The following is a 24,486-nucleotide window of genomic DNA, read 5'->3' as shown; positions in this document are numbered from 1 at the left end:
GTTATGTGGAGGAACGATGCTTCCCAGGACAGGGAACAAAGCGAGTTGTGTCGAGTGTAGTGTTCCAGTAATACACTGGATGTTAACTCTGTGTCTGTGTGACGATCTTGACCAAACAGGGGTGCAGTATTCTGCTACTGAGTATGAGAGTGAGTGGTGGTAGCAGCACCCCATGTTGAGCTGACTAGTTTGACTAGCTAGACTTGTCCTTGGTTGCAGTTGTTTTTACATGTTTCCAAGAGGTCAGTGTCCTAGCTAAGGCCACTTCAAAGTATGTTGGAGTTAGGTGCTTTAACTTGTAGTCTTTCATTTGGACGTTAAGCTCTTTATTGGCTTTTGCATTGTCAAGATGGAATAAGCTGGATACTGTTTTGCACGGCATGGCTTGAGTCGCCAGGTGTTGCAATATTGTTCAAGTCTTGACAAGCCCTCGTTTAGGTTCAGGTCCAAGATGCCGGGGGCTTGAGTTGCAAGGCAGATGTCATCGGCATGCATGAATTTTCAGGAGATAGTTTTGGGGAGTCCATTGGTTTGTCTTTGCTTGTGAAATGAAATGAAATGAAAATCGCTTATTGTCACAAGTAGGCTTCAAATGAAGTTACTGTGAAAAGCCCCTAGTCACCACATTCCGGCGCCTGTTCAAGGAGGCTGGTACGGGAATTGAACCGTGCTGCTGGTCTGCCTTGATCCACTTTAAAATCCAGCGATTTAGCCCAGTGTGCTAAACCATCCCCTATCGAGGGTGATCTCTGAACCTTTGATTGTTCAACAATGTTCCAATGCTTTTAGTCATTGTGGTGTACATCAATGACCTGGACGTGAATGTAGGAGCTATGATCAGGAAGTTTGCAGATGACACAAAAATTTGTGCTGTGTTAAATAGTGAAGAGGAAATTCTTAGATTACAGGATGATGTAGGCGGGCTGGTTATATGGGCAGAACAGTTGCAAATGGAATTTAACCCTGAAAAGTATGAAGTAATGCATTTTGTGATGATGGACAAGGCAAGGGAATATACAATGAATGGTGGGACAGGAGGAAGTACAGAGGGTCCTTGGTGTGCATGTCAAAAGGTCCCTGAAGGCAGCAGGATAGGTAAATAAGGTGGTTAACAAGGCATATGGGTTACTTGTCTTTCTTACCCAAGGCATAGAATATAAGTGCAGGGAGGTTATGATGAAACAGTATAGAAACCTGATTAGGCCACAGTGGAATTCTGTGTGCACTTCCCATCTTCATCCTATAGGAAGGAAGTGATTGCACTAGCGAGGGAGCAGAGGAGATTCACCAGAATGTTGCGTGGGTTGGTGTGTTTCAGCTATCAAGAGGGACTGGATAATCTGGGGTTGTTTTCCTTGGAGCAGAGAAAGAATCTGTAACTCACTGCCTGAAAGGGTGGTAGTGGTGGGAACCCTCACATTTAAGAATGTATTTAGATGAGCACTTAAAATGCCATCCAAATGGGACTGGTGTGAATAGGTGCTTTTCCTTCATTACATGTTTTTAAGGTAAAGATAGATAGTTTTTTGAAGAATAAAGGGATTAAGGGTTATGGTGTTCGGGCCGGAAAGTGAAGCTGAGCCCACAAAAGATCAGCCATGATCTCATTGAATGGCGGAGCAGGCTCGAGGGGCCAGATGGCCTACTCCTGCTCCTAGTTCTTATGTTCTTATGGCTGGCGTGGACATGATGAGCTGAAGAGCCTCTTTCCATGCTGCAAAAACTCTGTGGCTCTTAGGTTTAAATGTATTTCCCATTAATCTGTATAAGTGTCAAGTTAAAGATACTACTAGGTCCTGGAGACTTGATTTAGGATCTAGCTACCAATGAAACAACTGAGCTAAACAGACTTTTTCAAACCTCAACAGACATAAAATTTAAATGGTACAAAATAACAAGAAAGATGTAAGCGCAAATAAGAATGAATAACCTGCTCTTTGAGGGTCACGAGTTCCCTTTAGAGAACTGCACAATTCTAAATTATAATTATAATTTTATGTTTTTTTGATTTCCAGGGACCACCCATAATAATAGGAAGTGGAATAATTTGACGACTCACTGAAGAACTAGCTGCCAAAAAAGCACCACTGTCGGACTTAGTTAGTGCAGAAGAGAGTCTGAGAACGTCACACAACTTCAGTGGAGTTGGGTGATGAAGAGCTCAGAAAAGCCTAACGACGAACCAGTGGCAACCTACTTAGGATGGTCCATTTTCAGTGCAATTTTTTGTTGCCTTCCATTTGGAATAGCAGCAGTGATTTATTCCTGTAAGGTTAGTTGTCGAATTGCATAACATTTTTTAGAAACTTTAGGCTGTTGCAATGGGAAAAAAAGACTGAAACTAAATACGTTTAAACTTCATGGATTCACTGTTACTAATAAATACCTCAGCATTTTTCTTGGATGAGGTTTTCAATGGAAATGGCACTTCATAACACATCCACTGATGTTTCAAGAAAATTTTCTGAAAAAGAATAAGAGATTTAAAATTTACGGATATTTTCCTCTGGGCTCACCGTTGAAGCTAATTCTTCTACAGTGTACAAATATGTAAGAAGGTTTATCTGTAGATTGTTTGTTTGATAGCTAATTCAGCTGTTTTTAAATTTTCCAAAATTCAAGTAACTGATCTGTAATAAGAATTGTTAGATTACCACTTCATCAATGTGTAAATAAGTGTGTGCACACTGATTTATGATGAGTAATTTTGGAAAGAGGAATAAAAATAAAGAGAAAAGTATGCTCCAGCAGTGTTCTTGGCTTGAATAGTAACAATATTCATCTCTGGCTGGAGCTCCCCCTTCCAACCTCTTTCTTGTTGCAAGTTATTGACCCAAATCAAAGAAATTGATTTCTGAATAGACCTGTCTTCAGATGAGAATTAGTGGAGAAGCAGAAGGCATTTGCAACCAGCCTGAGATCCATCATGAAAGCCTAAAGTAGCTGTCGAACTGTGTGCAGCTGAGATCTTATTCCATCACTGCTACGACATATTGACTTGTAGAAGACCTTGGGTGAAGTGACACCTTGATAGCACTTTATGAGGGAGCTCCAAAACAATGATAGAGCAAACAGCTCTCTCATCGACAATGTGACAGTGCCACTTAACATCAAACACTCAGATAAGAGGACTTTGTTACTCCTGGAGTGGAACACTCAGAAAGGGCGGCTTCAGCAGATCGCACTCCTATGAGAGAAACCATTTCGACTGTTCTCTTACAGAGATAGACAACCAACAGGGTCAACTTTACTAAAAGGTTATGGCAAGAAAAATATCCAAGGAGGTTCTAATATAGCCAAGCTCTTCAAAGGAGCGAGGAACTGCCAGTGAGCACCAAGGGATTGTTGACCATTGCGTCATCGATCATGCTGACATTTTTTTGATCTGCCGCCAGGTGTTTTGGATTGTAACCATTCATGGATCGACAACATTCCAGAGACACTGCTACTAAGTTAATTCTTCATACTCTGTGTACTTTGTTGTAGACTAGGAATTGAGTAGAATGAGTGGTGATCTTATTGAAATTATAAGATCCTGAGGGTACTTGATAGGGTAAAGCATGGGATATTTCCCTTTCTGTCAGAGACTAGAACGGGAAACACAGTTTTGAATAAGAGATCTCTCTTTTGTGAGACAAGGAGAGATTATTTTTCTCAAAGGGTCATTAATCTGTGGAGTTTTCTTCCCCAGGAAGCAGTGGAGGCTGAGTCATTGGGTTTATTAAAGGCTGAGTGTGACAAAGTTTTGATGGACAAGGATTATGTGGTGGGAAGGGAGGTGTGGGGGTTGGGGGGGGGGGGGGGGGTGTGGTCTGACAGGAAAGTGGAGTTGAGACCACAACCAGATCAACAATGATCTTATTGAATGGCAATAGGCTCGAAGGGCTGAATGGCGTACTCCTGCTCCTACGCCCCATTTTCCGATGTTCGTGCAGCCAGTACCAGTGCAGGAAACCAACAGCAGCCTGCTTCCTTTCAATGAGTGCAGCTCATCTTGTTGAGGAACAAGGTTCCTTGAAGAGAAGCGGGTTTTTTGCACCATGTTCTAGCTGCGAATGGAGCTTGGACCAACCCCTCCTCCCTCCCCTTTCCTCTACTTCCCCCCTCCCCCTTTCCCCCTCATCCTCCCCTTCCCCCTTCACCCCCTCCCCCTTCCCCCTCCCCTTCTCTCTTCCTCCCTTTCCCCACTTTCCCCCTCCCCACCCTCTTTCCCCCTCTCCCTCCTTCCTCCACTGCTCCCTCCTTCCCTCTTCCCCCCTTTCCCCTTCTCCCTCCTTCCCCTCTCTTCCTCCTTTCTCCCTCTCACCCTTTCCCCCTCCCCTTCCCCCCCTTTCCCCCTCCTGCCTTTCCCCCTCTTTCCCACTTCCCCCCTCCCCCTTTCCCCCCTCCCCTCCGCTGTGCAATCAGAGAGGCAAAGGCCACAACATCAGCTTTCCTCCTCTCCATGAGCTCTGGCTTCTCTGAAACCCCAAATATTGCCACCAAAAGGTTCGGGTCTACCTCCGACTCTACTATCTTGGCTGAGACTGCAAACACTCCCACCCAGAATCTTCACGATTTTATCGGAGCTAATATCCTTCCTCAATATTGTGTTAATCTCTTCTTTGTTAATAAACATTTTATTGAGGTATTTTTGGTTTTACAACGACAAAATAAACAATATACATAAGTCTGTAAACAAAGAGCAAAAAGCCTGCTTCCTCCCTCACAGGTCCCACCTTTATTAGCCCCCTACTCTGAACTAAACTACCCCCCTCTCCCCCCCCCCCCCTCTGCTGACGTTTAATTTTCTGCAAAGAAGTCGACGAATGGTTGCCACCTCCGGGCGAACCCGAGCAGTGACCCTCTCAGGGCGAACTTGATTTTCTCCAAACAGAGAAAGCTAGCCATGTCAGATAGCCAGGCCTCCGACTTCGGGGGCTTTGAGTCCCACCAAGCTAATAACATCCGTCTCTGGGCTACCAGGGAAGCAAAGGCCAGAACGTCTGCCTCTTTCTCCTGGATTCCTGGATCTTCCAACCCCTGAAAATCGCCACTTCTGGACTCGGTGCTAGCCTAGTTTTTAACACCGTGGACATGACGTTTGCAAACCCCTGCCAGAATCCCCTGAGCTCTGGACATGTCCAAAATATGTGGACATGGTTCGCTGCTCCGCCCCCTCCCCCCCCCCCCCCCCCCCCCCCCCCGCACACCTTGCACACCTGTCTTCTACACCAAAGAACCTGCTCATCTGGGCCACTGTCATGTGAGCCCGGTAAATGACCTTGAACTGTATCAGACTGAGCCTGGCGCATGTTTTCCTTTAAACGCATTTTATTCAAACTTGTATCAAAGTAGGTTACAGCAAACAAACACCTTGGGAAATATTCCTCCCAACAATCAACTGTACAGTTTGTACAGAGTTTTCTCCTTTTTCACCCCCCCCCCCCCTCCCCATCACCCAACCCCCCCACCCCCCTGCGATGAACAGCTCCTCAAACACAGTCACAAACATTTCCCACCTTTTCTCAAACTCTCCTGCTGAGCCCCTTAACTCATATAAGAAGTATAAGAGTATACAATTGGCAAGTCATGTTGCAGCTGTATAGAACCTTAGTTAGGCCACACTTGGAGTATAGTGTTCAATTCTGGTTTCTACACCACCAGAAGGATGTGGAGGCTTTAGAGAGGGTGCAGAAGAGATTTACAAGGATGTTGCCTGGTATGGAGGGCATTAGCTATGAGGAGCGGTTGAATAAACTCGGTTTGTTCTCACTGGAACGACAGAGGTTGAGGGGCGACCTGATAGAGGTCTACAAAATTATGAGGGGCATAGACAGAGTGGATAGTCAGAGGCTTTTTCCCAGGGTACAGGTGTCAATTACTAGGGGGCATAGGTTTAAGGTGCGAGGGGCAAGGTTTAGAGGAGATGGACGAGGTAAGTTTTTTACACAGAGGGTAGTGGGTGCCTGGAACTCGCTGCTGGAGGACGTGGTGGAAGCAAGGATGATAGTGACATTTAAGGGGCATCTTGACAAATACATGAATAGGATGGGAATAGAGGGATACAGACCCAGGGAGTGTAGAAGATTTCAGTTTAGATGGGCAGCATGGTCAGCACAGGCTTGGAGGGCCGAAGGGCCTGTTCCTGTGCTGTACTTTTCTTTGTTCTTTGTTCTCTTTTCATACTTTATCTTCTCTAACCGCAGGAAGTCATACAGGTCATCCAACCATGCTGCTACCCCCGGTGGCGATGCCAACCGCCACTTTTGCAAAATTCGGCGCCGTGCAATAAGAGAGGCAAAGGCCAAGACATCGGCCTTCCTCCTCTCCATGAGCTCCGGCTTCTCTGAAACTCCAAATATCGTCACCAAAGGCTCCGGGTCCACTCCCTCTTCCACTATCCTGGCTGAGACCGTGAAAACTCCCGCCCAGAATCTTCCCAATTTTTCACAACCCCAAAACATGTGCGCATGATTCGCTGGCCCCGCCCACACCTCTCACACTCATCTGCTACCCCTTGAAAGAACCCACTCATTTGCTACCCCATGAAAGAACCCACTCATTCTCGCCCGTGTCAAATGCACCTTGTGCACCACCTTAAAATGTATCAGGCTCATCCTTGCACAAGAGGAGGTCCTGTTGACACTTCGCAGTGCCTCACTCCATACTCCCCAATTGATCTCCATTCCTAACTCCGCTTCCCATTTCTCCTTGATCTTCACCACCCGCTCGCCTCCCTGTTCCCCCAGCCACCTATATATATCCCCAATTCTTCCCTCCCCTTCCACATCCGGAAGCAGCAGTCGCTCCAGAAGGGTGTATCCCGGCAATCTAGGGAACCCCTTCCAGACTGTTATACCGTTAATTCACTTTGAGACCGTGAGAACGAGTGAACATTCGGCTTTAATATCCATGAACTCGCCTGCCAGAGTCGGCTGTACAAATGAGTGCCACCCACAGGTGGCGGGACTATATATGGCCCCGGTGAGGGCGGAGCCAGAGGCGGAGCCGACCGGGGTTCCAATACAGTACCTGGAAATAGCTCGTATCATCACTTCCAGGTCATGGGTCACATTCTTATACAAACGGTACAGACAGCTCATGCATTAGGTGAAATACATGCACCACATTCACCCCCGTTAAAAGAAATCAAGTCCAGCGGAGGTGACGTGGGGTCATTAGAGATTCAGTCTGTCTGGAGGCCGGATCGTTCTTTTAGACCTCTTCAGCTCTGGCGAGGCGGCAGGCACGGTCGTTGCCGATGGTGACTCCGGGGGCATCGTGTCTGGAGCTTGAGTCTCAGTCTGGCGTGTCGGAGACAGTTGGGGAGTAGGGGTAGGCAAGAGGGTGGCGGGTCGTGGCAGTGCCGGCACGGGCCAAGACAGGAGACCCAGGGGACGTAAGGGGCACAAGGGGTGGCTTTAGGCAGCGGGGAGGGGAGCGCATTTGCAGGGGAACCAGCTGGTGCCAGATCTCGTAGGGAGACCGTATCATGCCGTCCGTCCTGGTGCGCAATGTAGGCGTACTGGGGGTTGGCGTGCAGCAGCTGGACCCTCTCGACCAGGGGTGTCAGTTTTATGGCTCCTCATGTGCCTCCAGAGAATGACAGGTACCGGAGTTGTCAGCCAAGATGGAATCGAGACCCCGGAGATGGACTTCCTAGGGAAGAGAAACAAGCAGTCATGAGGGTCTCATTTGTGGCTGTGCAGAGGAGTGATCTAATGGAGTGGAGGGTGTCGGGGAGGACCTCCTGCCAGCGGGGGGGTCGGGAAACTTCTATACCGGAGGGCCAGAAGGACGGCCTTCCATACCGTCGCGTTCTCCCTCTCCACCTGCCCGTTTCCCTGCAGGTTATAGCTCGCAGTCCTGCTCGAGGCGATACCTTTGCTGAACAGGTACTGACGCAGCTCATCGCTCATGAACAATGTGCCCCAGTCGCTGTGGACGTAAGCAGGGAAACTGAACAGTGTGAAGATGCTATGCAGTGCCTTTATCACAGTGGCCGAGGTCACGTCGGGGCACGGGACGGGGAAGCGGGAGTACTCGTCGACGACGGTTAGAATGTATATATTACAGTTGGTGGAGGGAGGGGCCCCTTGAAGTCCATACTTAGGCGCTCAACGGGCCGGGAGGCCTTTACCAGGCGGGCCTTGTCTGGCCGGTAGAAGTGCGGTTTGCACTCCTCACAGAACTGGCAGTCCCTGGTCATGGCCTTGACCTCCTCGGTGGAGAAGGGCAGATTGCAGGCCTTAATAAAGTGGGTAAGCCGGGTGACCCCCGGATGATAGAAGTCATTGTGGTACGTGAGGTTGAGGATTTGGGCTGAAGGCCGAGCGAGCCTCAGCCGTCAGGGGAAAAGTGGTGGTTTTAATAAGTGGGCGGGCTTTATCCGCATAGTTGGGGACCCACTGGACGTAGTAGGAAAACAGCCCCAGGCATCGTTTGAGGGCCTTGAAGCTGTGGGGAGAGGGGAGTTCCGTGAGGGGGTGCATACGGTCGGGGTCTGGCCCGTTCTCTATGACGTAGCCGAGGATGGCCAATCGTGTAGTGCGGAAAATGCACTTCTCTTTGTTGTACATGAGGTTGAGGGATTGGGCGGCCTGGAGGAACCTCTGAAGGTTGGCTGGCGTCATGGTCCTGCTGATCATGGCCGCAGATGGTGACATTGTCCAAGTACGGGTATGTAGCCCGCAAACCATACTGGTCCAACATTCGGTCCATCGTTCTCTGAAAGACCGAGACTCCGTTAGTGACGCTGAAGGGGACCCTGAGGACGTGGCAGAGTCGGCCGGCTGCTTCATAAGCAGTGTAGTGGCGTTCTTCCAGGCGGATTGGGAGCTGGTGGTCGGCCAACTTCAGATCGACCGTTGAGAACACACAGTACTGTGCGATCTGGTTGACCATCTCCGTTATGTGGGAGAGGGAGTGTGTGGTGATCCACCACTGTGTAATTGTGTGTAATCTCCCCCATACCTCCGACCTGGTTAACAGGATCGCGCAGCACAAAATCTTTTCCACGGTGGACCTGAAGTCCGCCTACCACCAGCTCCCCATCCGCACAAGTGACCGAAAGTACACTGCGTTCGAAGCGGATGGGCGACTCTTCCACTTTTTAAGGGTTCCCTTTGGTGTCACGAATGGGGTCTCGGTCTTCCAAAGGGAGATGGACCGAATGGTTGACCAATACGATTTACAAGCCACCCTCCCGTATCTCGACAATGTCACCATCTGCGGCCATGACCAGCAGGACCACGACACCAACCTCCGTAAATTCCTCCAAACTGCAAAACTCCTTAACCTCACGTATAATAAGGATAAGTGCGTGTTTAGCACCGACCGTCTAGCCAGTCTCGGCTACGTAGTGCGTAACGGAGTGATAGGCCCCGACCCCAAACGCATGCGCCCCCTTATGGAACTCCCCCTTCCCAACATCCTCAAAGACCTCAAACGCTGTCTGGGCTTCTTTTCTTATTACGCACAATGGGTCCCCAATTACGCAGACAAAGCCCGCCCCTCATCCAATCCACCACGTTCCCCCTATCGATGGAGGCCCGCCAGGCCTTTAGCCGCATCAAAACTGACATTGCGAAGGCCACGATGAGCGCTGTCAACGAGTCCCTCCCATTCCAGGTCGAGAGCGACGCGTCTGATATAGCTCTGGCGGCCACCCTCAACCAAGCGGGCAGACCCGTGGCCTTTTTCTCCCGGACCCTCCACGCTTCCGAAATCCGCCACTCCTCGGTGGAAAAGGAGACACAGGCCATAGTTGAAGCTGTGCGATACTGGAGACACTATCTGGCTGGCAGGAGGTTCACCCTCCTCACAGACCAACGGTCAGTAGCCTTCATGTTTGATAATGCACAAAGGGGCAAGATTAAGAACGACAAGATCTTGCGGTGGCGGATCGAGTTGTCCACGTACAACTACGATATCTTGTATCGTCCTGGGAAGCTCAACGAGCCTTCCGATGCCCTGTCCCATGGTACCTGCGCCAACGCGCAGATAGACCACCTCCACACCCTCCACGCGAACCTCTGCTATCCAGGGGTAACCCGCTTCTTTCATTTCGTTAAGACCCGCAACCTGCCCGACTCCATCGAGGAGGTCAGGACCGTGACCAGGGATTGCCACATTTGCGCAGAGTGCAAACCGCACTTTTACCGCCCCGAGCAGGCGCATCTGGTAAAGGCTTCCTGCCCTTTGAACGTCTCAGCATGGACTTCAGGGGTCCCCCCCCACCCAAACTACCGCAACATATACTTTTTCAATGTGATTGACGAGTACTCCCGCTTCCCTTTTGCCATCCCCTGCCCCGACATGACCACTTCAACTGCCATCAAAGCCCTCCACTCCATTTTCTCCCTGTTCGGTTACCCCGCGTACATCCACAGCAACCAGGAGTCCTCCTTTATGAGTGACGAACTGCGTCAATTCCTGCTCAGCAGGGGCATCGCCTCTACCAGGACAACCAGTTATAACCCCCGGGGTAACGGTCAGGTCGAGAGGGAGAACGGTACGGTCTGGAAGACCGTCCTACTGGCCCTGCGGTCCAGGTGTCTCCCAGTCTCCCACTGGCAAGAGGTTCTCCCAGACGCCCTCCACTCTATTCGGTCCCTCCTTTGTACTGCCACGAATCAAACACCTCATGCTTGTTTTCCCCAGGAAGACTTCCTCTGGGACCCCACTCCCGACCTGGCTGGCCACCCCCGGGCCCATCCTGCTCCGGAAGCATGTGCGGGTGCACAAGTCCGACCCGTTGGTTGACAGAGTCCAGTTACTCCACGCGAACCCGCAGTACGCGTACGTGGAGTATCCCGACGGACGACAGGACACGGTCTCCCTTCGGAACCTGGCACCTGCTGGAGTGCAGTCACACCCCCCAACACCAACACCCTCCCCCCAGTTCCGACCGCCCCCGGCGCCCCCAGCGCCCCAGCAACCCAGCGCACAGGAACCCCTTCCCCTGGCCCAGATACCACCGACTCCAACCAGGGGTAAGGACACAGGACCACGAACACACAGCTCCCGGAGTCACGGACAACCACCGCTCCAACGTCACCGGCGCCGCTGCGCAGGTCCGGCAGGACACCAAAAGCACCCATCCGGCTGATCAAGTCAATTTGATGGACCTTATGGACTTTCATGTTCTGCACATGTTCCTTGCCGATGTTTTTTTATTATTATTACTATGGTTATTGTTTTTTTTTCTCTTGTACACTGTATAAAGCATTGTTGTCTTGCACGTTCGTCACGGGCTAGTGGGCAGCCATAGTCACCTCGGTACTACCCGAGAAGGTCTCTAGTCATACTACCAGTTTTATGGGCCATACAACAGCCCCCCCCCCTGCCGTCTCTCCCGCCACTCCTCTCCCCCCCCCCCCCCCCCCCCCCCCCCCCCCCCACCCCTCGCTTCTTTCTCCACAAGGGGTGAATGTGGTAGTCTGGCTAGAGAGATCATATAACCGGAGAAACAGGCTGCCATTGGTGCAGCAGCCTCGCTGCCCATTGGCCCAGGCAAGTCATGTGCCTCTCTGCCAATTGGTTGTGGCTGGTCATGTGACCCCGCACCGATTGGCTGAGAGGTTGGTAGCTCCGCCTACAAGGTGGGGTATAAGAGCTCATGTTGGCTGGCAGTCGGCCTTTCTCTGTTCGACCACTGCCGGGCTCACATCTAGCGTATTAAAGCCTGTTGTTTGGAACTTCACTGTGACTCGAGTCCAATTGATGGTGCATCAGTCGTGGACTACAGCCAGACCATCAATCGGTACACGCAGCCCGACGCGTACCCCCTCCCTCGCATATCTGATATGGTCAATCAGATTGCACAGTACCGGGTCTTCTCAACGATTGACCTTAAATCCGCATACCACCAGCTCCCCATCTGCAAATCGGACCGTCCCTACACTGCCTTTGAGGCAGACGGTCGCCTCTATCAATTTCTTAGGGTTCCCTTCGGCGTCACTAACGGGGTCTCGGTATTCCAAAGAGAAATGGACCGAATGGTTGGCCGGTATGGACTGCGGGCCACGTTTCCGTACTTAGATAATGTCACCATCTGCGGCCATGACCAGCAGGACCACAACGCCAACCTTGCCAAATTTCTCCACACCGCATCTCTCCTCAACCTCACTTACAACAAGGAGAAGTGCGTGTTCAGCACTAACCGCTTGGCCATCCTCGGCTACGTAGTCCGAAACGGACTCCTGGGGCCCGATCCCAACCGCATGCGCCCCCTCATGGAGCTCCCCCTTCCCCACTGCCCCAAGGCCCTCAAACTCTGCCTGGGGTTCTTCTCCTACTACACCCAGTGGGTCCCACAATACACGGACAAGGCCCGCCCACTGATACAGTCCACTCAATTTCCCCTCACGGCCAAGGCACAACATGCCTTCGCCCGTATTCGTTCAGACATAGCCAAGGCCGGGATGCGTGTAGTAGACGAGACACTGCCCTTTCAAGTAGAGAGCAACGCTTCAGATGTTGCCCTTGCCGCCACTCTAAACCATGCTGGCAGACCCGTGGCATTCTTTTCCCGCACCCTCCATGCCTCCGAAATTTGACATTCGTCTCTTGAAAAGGAGGCCCTGGCAATCGTTGAAGCGGTGCGGCACTGGAGGCATTACCTGGACGGCAGGAGATTCACTCTCCTTATTGACCAATGGTCGGCAGCCTTCATGTTCAACAACACGCAGCGGGGCAAGATCAAAAACGATAAAATCTTGAGGTGGAGAATCGAGCTCTCCACCTATAATTACGAGATCTTGTATCGCCCCGGCAAGCTCAATGAGCCCCCAGACGACCTCTCTCGAGGTACATGTGCCAGCGCACAAGTAGACCAGCTCCGTGCTCTGCACGACAGCCTTTGCTGTCCGGGGGTCACTCGGTTGTACCACCTAGTCAAAGCCCGCATTCTGCCCTACTCCGTCGAGGAAGTACGGACAGTCACCAGAGGCTGCCAGGTTTGTGCGGAGTGCAAGCCGCAGTTCTACCGGTCAGACTGCGCGCGCCTGGTGAAAGCGTCCCGCCCCTTTGAACGCCTCAACGTGGATTTTAAAGGGCCCCTCCCCTCCACCGACCGCAACACCTATATCCTTAGTGTGGTCAATTAATTCTCTAGGTTCCCCTTCGCCATCCCATGCCTGGATATGACGTCTACCCACCGTCATCAAGGCCCTCAACTCCATATTCGCTCTGTTCGGTTTCCCCGACTATATCCACAGTGACAGGGGATCCTCACTCATGAGCGATGAGCTGCGTCAGTTCCTGCTCAGCAGGGGTATCGCCTCCAGCAGAACGACCCCCGGAGAAACGGGCAGGTAGAGAGGGAGAATGCGACGGTATGGAGTGCCGTCCAGCTGGCCCTACGGTCCAGAAACCTCCCAGCCGCTCGCTGGCAGCAGGTCCTCCCGGATGCATTGCATGCCATCCGGTCACTCCTGTGCACTGCCACAAATAACACGCCCCATGAACATGTTTTTACCTTCTCTAGGAAGTCTACATCCGGGGTGTCGCTCCCGACTTGGCTCGCAGCTCCAGGGCCGGTTCTACTGCGTAGGCATGTCCGACTCCACAATGCGGACCCTTTGGTGGACAGGGTACGCCTGCTCCACGCCAACCCCCAGTATGCCTACGTGGAGTTCTCCGACGGCTGCCAGGATACGGTCTCGCTCAGGGACCTGGCTCCCTCGGGTGCCAATCCCACTCCCACACACCACCCCACGCACGCGCCACCCTCCCCTCCCCCGGCGCTCTCAGCATCAGTCCCACCAGGTCCATCCCTCCTTCCCCTGCCCACGCTAGAGGACAAGGAAGATTTTGGCATGCTCCCGGAGTCATCCAGCCACTGGCCAGCACCAACACCGCCAGCACCAACACCGCCAGCACCGATGCCGTCGACGCCAACACCGCCTGTACAGACATCGCCACCACTGTTGTGTCGCTCCCAACGAACCATCAGACCACCGGACAGACTTAACATGAGATGGACACTTAATTTTTTTCCCCCTCCCCTCTGTAAATAATTCACGGATCCTGTATATAGTTCCACATCACCCCCGCCGGATTCATTTTTAACAGGGGGTGAATGTGGTGATCCACCACTGTGTAATTGTGTGTGTGCCTGTATTAGGGGATGTACAGCAATACCTGTACTATAGGTTCGCCGGTAGCCCCTGCCGGCTAGCTCCGCCCACAGGGAGCCGTATAAATATGTATGAGTTCTCCTGAGCTGTCTTTCTACCAGCTGCAGTCGGAGGATAAACATCTAACTGTAATAAAGCCTCTCTTGTACCGATTCGAGTCTTTAAGTGCAATTGATAGTGCATCAGGGTACGCATCCATTTGCGTGAACCGGTTAACAGTCTGGCTGTAGTCTACAACCATCCGGTTCTTTACTCCGGTCCGGATGACCACCATAGCGCTCTCCAGGGGCTGTTGCTGGCCTCGATGATCCCTTCACTCAACAGTCGCTGGACCTCCAACGTGATAAAAACCATATCTTGGGGACTGTACCGCCTGCTCCTGGTGACGATGGGTTTACAGTCGGGAGTGAGGTTCGCAAAGAGCGAAGGGGGAGACCTTGAGGGTCGTGAGGCTGCATATCGTGAGGGGGGGGTAAGGGTCCGCCAAACTGAAGGGTCAGGCTTTGGTGACTGTATTGGAAGTCTAATCCAAGCAGTAAGGAGGCGCAGACGTGAGGGAAGACGTACAACTTAAAACGGGCGTACTCGGTGCCCTGCACCGCGAGGTTAGCAATACAGTATCCCCGGATCTGGACCGAATGGGATCCGGAGGCAAGGGAGATGGTTTGGGATGTGGGGTATATGGGAAGGAAGCAGCGCCTTACCGTGTCAGGGTGAACAAAGCTCGCCGTGCTCCTGGAGTTCAAAAGGCAGGGGGTCTCGTGCCCGTTGACCCGGACTACCATCATTGAGTTTTTCAAGTGCTTCAGCTGCGACTGGTCGAGGGTAACTGTGCCCAGCTGCGGGTAGCCAGCATGGTAGGCGGTGTCGGGGTCACAAAATGGCGGCCCCCATGAGTCGCACGTGTCGGCTGGGTCGAAGATGGCGACTACATTCACCACACAGACCTTTTGTGCAAAGTCCCTAACCTGTAGATACCTGAACTCACTACCCCTCAGCAGCTCTACCCTCTCCCTTAGCTCCTGCAGACTAGGAGCCTGGCGCATGTTGTGGACATGTTGACTACTCAACGCTTCCGCCCAGAGACCATCCTCTATCTCTCCTCCTAACTCCTCCTCCTACTTGCACAAGCTCCTCAGTCTGCGTGTCCTCTGACCCCATGAGCTCCTTATAGATGTCGGAGACCTTCCCTTCTCCCACCCACACTCTGGCAACTATCCTATCCTGAATCTCTCTTGATGGTAGGAGCAGGAACGTTAAGACCTGTCTACGTAGGAAGTCCCGCACCTGCAGGTACCTAAATTCATTTCCCCTCACCAATCCAAATTTCTCCTTCAGCTCCCTCAAGCTAGAAAAGCTCCCTTAAGAACATAAGAACATAAGAACTAGGAGCATGAGTAGGCCATCTGCCCCCTTGAGCCTGCTCCGCCATTCAATGAGATCATGGCTGATCTTTTGTGGACTCAGCTCCACTTTCCGGCCTCAACACCACAACCCTTAATCCCTTTGTTCTTCAAAAAAACTATCTATCTTTATCGATAGAATCGTCTCTCCTGTCCCCTTGCCTGGATCGCAAACATCTCACCTTTCCCCATATTTAGTTTGTACCCCGAAAACCGGCCAAATTCCCCCAGAATCCTCATGATTTCTTCCACCCCTTCTGTAAACATAGCCCCCATCCTCTCAATTCCTGCCTTCTGCCACCTCCGAAACCCCCAGTCTATACTTCCCGGGGCAAACCAGTGGTTATTGCAGATTGGAGACCAGACCGATGCTCCCTCCGCTCCCACATGCTTCCTCCATTTCCCCCAGATTCTCAGGGCTGCCACCATGGGGCTGGTGGAGTACCGTGCCGGCGGGAACGGCAGAGGCACCGTTATCAATGCCCCAAACTGGTGCCCTTACATGATGCCTTCTCCATACGCTCCCATGCCGACCCTCCCCCCACCACCCACTTCCTGATCATAGTATATTCGCCGCCCAATAATAGTTACTGAAGTTTGGCAGTGCCAGCCCGCCCTCTCCCCGGCTCCACTCAAGCATCCCCCTCTTTACTCGCAGGGTGTTGCCCGCCCATACAAAGCCCGTGATAACTTTGTTAACCCGTTTAAAAAAGGTCCGCGGAATAAAGATCGGGAGACACTGGAACACAAACAGGAATCTCAGAAGGACCGTCATCTTCACGTCTGGACCCTCCCAGCTAGTGACAACAGGAGCGCGTCCCACCTCCGAAAATCGTCCTTCATTTGGTCCACCAGACGGGCCAGATTAAGTTTGTGCAACCCTTCCCATTCCCACGCCACTTGGATGCCTAGATACCTAAAACTTCCCCCTACCACTCGAAATGGCAGTTCCCCCAATCGTCTCTCCTGTCCCCTTGCCTGGATCGCAAACATCTCACTTTTGTCCATATTTAGTTTGTACTCCGAAAGCCGGCCAAATTCCCCCAGAATCCTCATGATTTCTTCCATCCACTCTGCTGGGTCTGATACATACAGAAGCAGGTCGTCTGCGTAAAGTGAGACTCTGCGCTCCACGTCCCCCCCAGACCAGCCCCTTCCTGCCCCTTGAGGTTCTCAGCGCAATTGCCAGCGGCTCTATAGCTTGCGCGAACAACAGTGGGAAGAGGGGGCACCCCTGTCTCATCCCCCGATGTAGCCTAAAATAGTCCGATGTCGTCCTATTCATCCATATGCTCGCCACAGGAGCCTGATACAGCAACCTGACCCAGTCAATAAAGCCCTGCCCAAATCCAAATTGTCCCAGTACCTCCCACAGATATTCTCATTCTACTCGATCAAAAGCCTTCTTTGCGTCCATTGCAACCACTACCTCCACCACCCTACCTTCCGGGGGCATCATGATCGCACTTAGCAACTCCTTACATTGGACACCAACTGCCTTCCCTTAACGAACCCCGTCTGGTCCTCCCCAATCACGTCCGGAACACAGTCTTCAATCCTGGAGGACAAAATTTGGCCAACAGTTTGGCGTCCACATTCAATAGGGATATCGGCCTGTAGGCCCTACACAGCTCCGGATCCTTACCCCGCTTCAGAATCAGCGAGATCGTGGCCTGTGACATTGTCGGGGGAAGCACCCCTCTTTCCCGCGCCTCATTGAATGTCCTCATCAACAGCGGCCCCAATATCCCAACAATCTTTTTATAGGTACCCGTCCGGCCCCGGGGCTTTACCCGACTGCATGGCCTTCAGCCCCTTCACTATCTCTTCGATCCCGATCGGGGCCCCCAGCCCTTCTACCAGCTCCCCGTCCAACTTCGGGAAATTCAGCCCCCCTCGGAAGTGCCTCATCCCCTCTGGCCCCGATGGGGGTTCCGACCCGTACAGCCGACTATAAAACTCCTTAAACGCCTTATTGAACCCCACTGAGTCTCCCACCAGGTTCCCATCTCCATCCTTTACTTTCCCTCTCTCCTTGGCTGCCTCCATCTTTCTAAGCTGCTGTACAAGCATTCTGCTGGCTTTCTCTCCATGCTCATAAATTGCCCCCCTCGCCTTTCTCAGCTGCTCCACCACCCTCCCTGTGGTTAACAAGCCGAACTCTGCCTGTAGCCTCCGTGTTAATTTCTTCTTTAACCAGCAATGCAACTCCACCATCTTTTCTTTTTGGCTGTCCTTCCTAAATACTGAATACCTCTGGACTTCAATTCCCATCCCCAGTCACTCTGCAGCCATGTATCTGTAATCCCGCTTTTATCATACCCATGGGGGGGGGGCATGGTAGCACAGTGGTTAGCACAGTTGCCTCACATCTCCAGGGTCCCAGGTTCGATTTCCGGCTTGGGTCACTGTCTGTGCGGAGTCTGCATGTTCTCCCTGTGTCTGCGTGGGTTTCCTCCAGGTGCTCCGGTTTCCTCCCACAGTCCAAAGATGTGTAGGTTAGGTGGATTGGCCATGCTATATCGCCCTCAGTCTCCAAAAAGGTTAGGTGGGGTTACGGGGATCAGGTGGAAATGTGGTCTCAGGTAGGGTGCTCGTCCAAGGGCTGGTGCAGACTCGATGGGTTGAATGGCCTCCTGCACTATAAATTCTATGATTCTATGATTCACCTCTATTTGCGCGATTAGTTCATCCGCTTTATTATGAATGCAATGTCCCTTAAAGCACAAAGCCTTTAAGATTGCCTTTTTAACAATACTTGTCCCGCTCCCAATATTTTTCACTGTGGTCCTGATTGAATCTGGCCTTTGGTTTCTCTGCCTATCAATTTTCTTGTTCCCCTTTCTGCCTTTTGTTTTTGTTGTTGATTCCCCCTCCTCTGACTCCTTGTATAGGTTCCATTCACCTGCCTTTTTAGTTGACAGTGAAGGTCACATCAGAAATGGGTCATGCACACACTGGTGAGGTTGCTTCAGACCTGCATGTGCAGCTGACAGAGGGTGTGGTGGAGCAGGTCACGGCAGTGGGAGGAGTGCCCAGAGTAATCAGGAGACTGATTCCAAATCGGATGATGAGCCTCTGAAGTCGCCCCTAAGATGGCAGATGCTGGAGATCCAGTGTGAGGTTTGTGAAGAGTTGATGGGTATACCAAAGGCGTTTCATACCCTGGCACAGTCACTTCAGAGTGTCAAGCTTTCTCCATGGCAACATTTCTGGAGGCGCAAAACGAGTACATTGGCAACAGTCATCGGGATGCATTCCGACCTGCACACCATTGCCCTGGCCTTGAGCTTGGGGCACAGACCCAGGGCGACAAGGGATCTGCGAACTCGGCCACCCCCCCCCCCCCCCCCCCCCCCCCCCAGTTCCTGGAATCTCATTGGTTGGCAGGGAGGACCAGCAGGCCCTCGTGGTGGAGGGTGAGCAGCAGCTGTCTCCACCTGGAATTTCCTCTCATGGCGCCTCTGATGGAGGCAGCACCTCCGATGGAGCCAGCACCTCTTCCGTCCACCAGCCATTGATACAGACCTCAGCCAGTGCCGCAGAAACTCAAAACTTGCATGCGTGTCAGCAAGTATTTCCTGGAGTGGTGGGCCGCTCAACATCACAGCCACACAGATGCCTGCCAAGGTCATCCAAGGCAAGGGATGTGGTCGGTCAGCTGTGTTCCTCCAGTGCAGCCGGAGCACTCAGAAATGCATTACAAAATATCCACATTTGTTGCAAAGAGGAGCACATGGGTGAGTCACGATTGATTGATGTAATGACTCCTGACCCTCAGAGTCTGGCACTGCTCTGTACTCTTCATGGAATACCACAGCACCCTGAGCCTCCATGTGCTCCCGTCTACCTCTCACCCTTCTCCTGCTCCTTCTCTTCCTCACATTTCTTTCCTCCTCACTGGAGGTTGTGTTGCCAACTGAGACCCCAGTGTCCATTCATCTCAGAGACACCCCGGAAAATGATCGGGGAAAAACTCACTCAGATGAGCCCTCTGAATTAGAGGAGAATCCACCATCACAGAGGACCATAATATTCAAACCAGTGGTTCGCAAACTGGGTCACATTGTCAACTCAGGCCATAGAAACCCCAAACAAAATCAGTTAGTCTCATACGGGCTTTGAAATGCAAAAATGAATTTCAAAGCAAAGTGCATGATATGACAATAGAAATACTATATTTAGAGTTGGATTCAAAGCCCGTGGTGAACCACGTATTGCTACTATATATATATTCACCGCTATTCGTCCTACTGTTATCCACCACTGTATATATGTTCACTGTTGTTCTTATTCACTATTACTTACTGTTGTTGTGTTGATGCTTCTGTTGGCTCCGCCTGTGCCTCCACTCCTCGGGGGAGGTATATAATTGGCAGACATGTGGCCAGCTCTCAGTGTGGGAGCAGCAGCAGGCTGACATACTTCTTAGCTTATTAAAACCACGGTTATCTTCTGCAACTCGACTCGTGTGAATTAATGGTCCATCAAAGTCCACCAATCATGTTTCTATTTGATGGTTTGTGGCAGATACAACACACCCATGTAGTCGAAGATTGCAGGATTTTTCTAATTATGCATGCAGTCACATGCATGCCTTTCAAAAGCGATATCTACACAATTAGTGAAAGTGAGACTCATTTTGATAATTGCTTCTAACACCACTGACAATTTTTTATGCAGTGCTTCTACCTCCAGCAGTGAGCCTTCTGACTATGCTGCAAATGAGAAACAAACAAGAAATCTGGCCATAAATACACTGGCTCAGATCCTCCTGACCCTGCATCATCAGAGAGCGGACGTGACCCAAAAGTTGTGTTACGGGACTCTCGGATGTCCCAACGCACTGACTCCATGGAGTTTGAACTTCCAACGGGCATTTTCCATGCTGAAAAGGTCTCTAACCCTTAATTCAAGTCAGAGATTTTGGACGGTTCCGCCTCACTTGGATGGTTAACCAGGAAATGTCAGATAAAAGAGTCTGAGACTAACTCTTGGGTCACAGTACAATTGACCCCGCCTCCTCAACCCTACATTCCCCCTCCCCCGGCCCCCCCATCAAACCTTCATTAACCCACACATGAACCTTGACTCCCCTCAACCTGGACTGACTACATCCCCCCCCCCCCCCACCGCCGACACCAACCTCCCTTTCACCAACTCGTCCCCGGCCTGACCTGAACTGACTACCCCCCTCTCCCTCCACAGCCACCACTGTACTTCCTTCCACACTGACCTCATCCATCCTACAACACTCAATCAGTGACATACTGAAAAACTGTTTAAATGTACCAAAGCTTTTGACGGCGATTTTGAGCCCACGCTCTCTGGCCGTGAGAAACTCAATGTGAGGACATTCGAAAAACCTGATTTCTCCACCGTGATTGGGTTTTGGAACTCTGCCACCTCCGGTGTGTGATCAATGTCAAAATTATATTTTATGTCTCTTGCAATAATGTTTTTAAAAGCCTTGGTTAAAGTATATATTTGTTGCAGTAATATTATTAAAGAACCTAGGTTAAGGTATCCAGGAATGGTGGCACAGTGGTTAGCACGGTTGCCTAACAGGGCCAGGGACCCAGGGTCAATTCTAGTCTTGGGTGACTGTGAGGAGTTTGTACATTCTCCCCGTGTCTATGTGTGTTTCCTCCGGGTGCTCCGTTCTCCATCCACAGTCCAAAGATGTGCAAGTTCGGTTGATTGGCCAGGATCAATGCGCAGGGTTACGGGGATCGGGTGAGGGAATGGCCCTCAGTGGCGAGCTCTTTTGCAAGGTCAGTCTTGACTCGATGGGCCCAATGGCCTCCTTCTACATAGTATTGATTCCATGAACTGTGTGTCTGCTAAAACTGTAATTAAAATGTCATAAAATGTGAGGTAATAATTAATTCCAACCACTTACTTTTTAAAATTAAATTTTTTTTTTAAAGAGTAGCCAATTCATTTTTTCAAATTAAGGGGCAATTTAGCATGGCCATTCCATCTAGACTGCACATCTTTGGGTTGTGGGGGCAAAACCCACGCAAACACGGGGAGAATGTGCAAACTCCACACGGACAGTGACCCAGAGACGGGATTGAACCTGGGATCTTGGCGCCGTGAGGCAGCTGTGCTAGCCATTGCGCCACCATGCTGCCCTCCAACCACTTACTTGGTTACAAATAAAGGGTTCATGGAATCTATTTTATTTGCTGGGGTTCCTTGGGGTGTAGATAATTTATGAGGGATTGTATTTTGACCTAGTGAAGCAGGTCATGGAACTTAGCAGAATACAGATAATTTAATTAATGGGAGGAGCCAGGTCTGTCTGTAGATTTGCAGTCTGTTATAGAATTTTAAGTTGAACAACAGTTTTACCAAATGCTGTTAGGTTGAGTAGAACTGTACTGGATCTGCTCTTGAAAGCAACTCTCTCCAAAAGTCTCTGCACAGTTAAGCAAATAAGCCTGTTTTGTCAACTTTATTTGAACGTTATTGGGTTCTTTAATTGGAATTAGTAGTCAGTATCGGTAGTACGTTTAAGTTTTTCCTTATGTATCAGACTTTTTAAACTGATAATTGTAAAGCTATTTCTTTGACGCTAATGTGATTAATTCTGTGTTTAAAAGGCAGTATGGTAGTGCAGTGGTTAGCACTGCTGCCTCACGGCACTGAAGACCGAGTTCGTACCGGCCCTGGGTCACTGTCGTGTAGAGCTTGAGCATTCTCTACATGTCTGCATGGGTTGCACCCCCACAACCCAAAATGTGCAGGGCAGGTGGATTGGCCATGCTAAATTGCCCCTTAATTGGAAAAAAATGAATTGGGTACCTTAAATTAAAAAACAAATTCTGTGTTTAAATTAAAGTTTGTTTTAATCTAAAAGATACCTATTGGTCAGAGTCATCACTCCTGGGTGCAGTATCATTTCCTCATAGTGATGGAAATTAAAACAAATTGTTTAGTGTTCTCATCTAGGGCAGAATTCTCCCCTACCGGCGGGGCGGGGGGTCCCGGCGTAGCGGAGTGGCGCCAACCACTCTGGCGTCGGGCCTCCCCAAAGGTGCGAAATTCTCCGTACCTTTATGGGCCAAGCCCTCACATTGAGGGGCTAGGCCCACGCCAGAGCGGTTGGCACCATACCGACTGGCGCCAAAACCGGCAACAACGGCCTTTGCCGCCCGGCGCCGGGGCTGGCCGAAAGGCCTTCGCCAGATCGCGCATGCGCCAGTGCGTCAGCTGCTGCTGATGACACCACCGGCGCATGCGCGGTAGGGGGGGGTCTCCTCTGCCTCCGCCCGCGCCCCCGGGACCCCGGGAGCCCGCTCGCGCCGCCGATCCTGCCGGCACAGAGGTGGTTCAAACTACGGCGACGGGATAGGCCTCTCAGCGGTGGGACTTCGGCCCACCCGGGCCGGAGAATAACGGCAGCACAGACACCCGTAGCCTCCAGCCGGCCCCCGCCATTCTGCGAGGCCTTTTTGCCGGTGGGAGAATTCTGGACATGGCGGGGGCGGGATTTTCGGCGGCCCCGGGCAATTCTCCAACCCCCAGCAGGGTCGGAGAATTTTGTCCCAGGTATCCTAACAAATGTTAGGGTCTGATCTGGTATCCTTGCAGATGGAATAGTACGAATCACACTGCGGAAGCCCAGGAACTCAGCTCACCAGCAGGATGTGCCTCTAAGTGCAGTCTCAGTAGGGGGAAACTCCCTGAAGCCAAAGATAAATGGCACAGTGCCATTGGATAGCGGAATATTTTGTGGCTCCGCAGCCGCCGACTACCACTCCACCAAACGTGCCGTTCAGCAGACTTTACCTGCAGTCTGCCGAATCGCAGTCTGCCCCCTCTCTTCACTGATAGGAAGACTGTCCGGCCTGCTACTGAAAAATGCAAGATCGGTTCCAGGCTTAACTCTTCGTTTTTGCTTAATTAGTCGATCCCCGCCCAAAGGCATTTGTGTGTCTGTGAGTGTGTGATCATTAACAGAAATTGCAGAGGCTGAAAAGCACTCCCGAAGCAACAGCCATGACCTGGAGACAAGACGGGGTGAAAATTTAACAAAATAAAGCAGGAATCAGTGTTCATTTGGGCCACAATGTGCAGTGAAATCTGAATAATGAATTGCTATCATATTTACTGATTAGCTTATTATAATGGAAGGTAATTAAAATCTTGGCACAAGTGCGCAGGAAATACATATTTAAATTACTTATCATCTGTCATTAAAATTTATTTAACTGTGCTTTCAGGCTAATGGAGCTCTTGATTATGGAAACATGGAGGAAGCCAGGGGTGCCTCTAGGACTGCCAAAAGATTAAATATAACAGCATCTGCATTCGGAATCATTATCATGGGAGCAGTCATCATTTACGTTGCTGTTCATAATCTCCCAGAAAAATCTCGTTATTAAAACATTTCACAGATACTTTATTTTGCTATTGTCTGTTTAAAACGAATGGTAAGAAAGAAAAATTGTTGCTCTGTACATCAAATAATTCTTCATTGTCAAACAATATGCCCAGAAATTTCAGTTTTTTGATTCACTGCGTTGCATATGATATGTACTTGATTTGGCTCGACTGTAACATGTTTGAGCATCTGTTATATGCAGCCCCATAAAATATATAATGGCAACACAATCTGGTGCAGAACTTCTTGTCTTTTATTTTGTAGTTTAGTTAAGAAAAACGCATTAACTCTGTCCACCATCAATTCCCTGTGGTAGCAGTATGTGCCAACTGCAAGGTACACTGCAACAACTCCAGGGCTTCTTCAACAGCACCTTGCAACCAGCAAACACCCCCCTCCCTCCCCATCCTCTGTCTCGAAGAAGAGGGGCAATAGAGTCTTTGAAATACCACCACTTCCAACTTCCCCTCCAAGTCACACACCAGCCTGACTTGGAAATATATTGCAGTTCCTTCACTGTTGCTGGGTAGAACTCTCTCCTTAACTGCACAGTGGGCGTTCCTACATC

The 24,486-nt window shown here is 50.8% G+C and overlaps 1 long non-coding RNA gene across 2 annotated transcripts in view; it reads left to right on the top strand.

Annotated features, from left to right (window-relative positions):
- Nucleotides 1–24,148, top strand: part of LOC119954387 — a 28,841-nt gene extending 4,693 nt beyond the window's left edge. For both annotated transcript variants that reach the window (XR_005458226.1, XR_005458227.1), the window contains exons 2-3: nucleotides 2,016–2,272; nucleotides 23,758–24,148. This is a non-coding gene — a long non-coding RNA (uncharacterized LOC119954387). The remainder of the gene's footprint in view (nucleotides 1–2,015; nucleotides 2,273–23,757) is intronic.
- Nucleotides 24,149–24,486: the final 338 nt, after the last annotated feature.

Source organism: Scyliorhinus canicula, chromosome 19 (genome assembly GCF_902713615.1).
Source record: "Scyliorhinus canicula chromosome 19, sScyCan1.1, whole genome shotgun sequence".
NCBI classification, from domain to species: domain Eukaryota; kingdom Metazoa; phylum Chordata; class Chondrichthyes; order Carcharhiniformes; family Scyliorhinidae; genus Scyliorhinus; species Scyliorhinus canicula.
This window is presented reverse-complemented; position numbering and strand designations above follow the sequence as displayed.